The sequence below is a fragment of the Mesocricetus auratus genome, unplaced genomic scaffold (genome assembly GCF_017639785.1).
Source record: "Mesocricetus auratus isolate SY011 unplaced genomic scaffold, BCM_Maur_2.0 Super-Scaffold_6730, whole genome shotgun sequence".
Lineage (NCBI taxonomy): Eukaryota > Metazoa > Chordata > Mammalia > Rodentia > Cricetidae > Mesocricetus > Mesocricetus auratus.
In genome coordinates, this window is record NW_024429184.1 from 109,384,695 (window position 1) to 109,386,967 (window position 2,273).

General features: G+C 43.1%; 1 pseudogene; it reads right to left on the reverse strand.

Moving 5' to 3' along the window:
• Nucleotides 1-407: 407 nt before the first annotated feature.
• Nucleotides 408-1,262, reverse strand: LOC110340720 (annotated as a pseudogene).
• Nucleotides 1,263-2,273: the final 1,011 nt, after the last annotated feature.

A 2,273-nucleotide genomic window follows, 5' to 3' on the forward strand; every position in this document is an offset into this window, starting at 1 on the left:
TAGTCAACTCCTGCAGAAGCTGCCTACTGGTACTACCCTCACCCACATCCCTCCCCTAACATGTAATCTACTAGGCAAATGAAATATCCTTACCCTACTTTCAAGGCACCCCATTGCAACCAGGACTCTAAATTCTAAAAAGAGCAAAAACATTCAAATGGTTATGCACATAATGTTGTCATATACGTTTGTGACTCAAAGATAGCAGATTGCTCTACAGGACCGTCCCTCACCTCCATACCCCTCTGAACAATTTCCGTGCCAAGATGAAGAGGAGTGTGGTCCCAGACCCATAGGGGCTCCTGGCCGTGAGGGACTGTTGCAGCCGTGTCAGGGCACAGGGTAGGCAAGACACTGCAGACTCCAGACTGCATGGCCCAGTTCCCAGCATCTTCCCACAGACCAGCTTACCTAGTCAGGGAAAACAACTGCATTTGTTCTCCTGAAAAAATTATGTCATCTTTTGCTTTGGTCTTCTTTCTTGTTGCCTCCCCCAGCACGATTGCCAGCCAATCAAGGTCAGCCTTGGTCTGCTCTGTCTTCCCAGCCAAATGCATCCTCCTGGAGTACTCTCTTTTTCATTACGTCCCTTGATTTCTTCTCGTGCTCTCCTTGAAAGCTCCCTTGGCCCATCCAGGCCCAGCGATGTAACATTCTTGGCTGTCTGTGCCATCCGACTGGGGTTCTCACTGTCAATGAGCTCTCCCGCACCTTTTGCCTTTGCTAGTAGTCTTTCATCTTCAATTTTGGGGGTCACCTGAAGCCCCAACTCCGGCTTCTCACCGTCCATCTTCTTCGCTGACCTTCTTTTGAGCCTACATTTGGGCATCAATCTCCTCGGGGGTCCCGCATTGCGGTGAAGATGGAGGTTTCTGTCCTTCCCGGTCCCACAGTTGCTTTGGCCCAAATGCACACACAGAGAAATACTTATTATAAATCTGTTGGCCGATGGCTCAGGCTACTTATTGGCTAGCTCTGTCTTAATTATTAAGCCATTTCTGTTCATCTATGTATTGCCACGAGCCTGTGGCTGACCCCTAATCTGGCATGTTACTCCTTTGGCAGCATGGCATCTCTTCCTGTCCCTCTCTGCCTCTCTTCCCAGGATTCTCCTGTCTCCTAGCCCAGCCTATCTTACTGCCTCTACTGGACAATCAGTGCTTTATTCATCAACCAATAAGAGAAACATATATACAGAAGAAGATGTTCCATCACTGCCTCATCTTGCCATTATGGTTTTGCTTTCTGCCTCCTTTAGGCATCTCTGCTCCAGCCACCCCAGTGCCACAAACTCAAGGACTCTGTCTTACATCTCCCATAAAAATCTGTTGAGTTTTCCTTACAGATAATTGAATGCTTTCTTTCTCCATGGACTACGGCAGATAATGACTTGAATATTTCACCAAAAGGGCTATTCAGTGAGCAAAAGAAAACTGCACATTTCATTTGTAACTATACCAAGAATAGCATTTTAAAAATCAAATCTACAGTGCCAGTAGCTGTCAACTTGTTTGGGTGGCAAAGTATTCAAAATTGCTACTTTTAAGAAAGTAACAAAAATAACATCAAAACCTAAATACTTACAAAGCTCTTTACTGTTGCTAAGAAAGAAAAAAAAACTACAATGAAGGAATAGAAGGATAGCAAATACAGGTTTCATAATCAGAGTCCATGAAATTGTAAGGCATTTTCTCAGGGTAAAAGTAACATTTTTCTTTGTCATTAAGGATAGAAAATATGTAGTATAGAAAGTCAAATCTTTTCCTAGCTTTTAGTGAAAGTACATTCTCCAGGAAACCATTAGACTTATAATGATGGTATAGTTAATTTTGAACAGAAACATCTTACCTGGAGATGCATCAGGGAAGTTTTAAAGGAAAAAACTCTTTGGATTGCCTAACTCTGCAGCATCTTGGAGAAATCTCACTAGGGTGGCCATTCTCTTGGGTGTTTCACACATGAGTAGGTCTTTCAATTGCTTTTTTCCCTGATCATCTTGTGAATAACACATTCATACTCTAAGAGACAAAGTTGCTCAGCTCCTTTTAGTCCCATGACATTTGTGGAGTCTTCAGCAATAGGGTCTTAATGTCAAGTTCTAGAGGTAGCCAAGAACAACAGCAATGGCCTAGATTGTTCTGGGAATCTCTTCAGCTCCTGCAAACAGCTAGGAATGAGCTTTCTCTAACTTGAAATTGGGGTTTTTGTTAAATAGACTATGTCTCTTGGGAAGTTATCATCCCTATTGGGTTTACTTAAAAAACACCATGTAT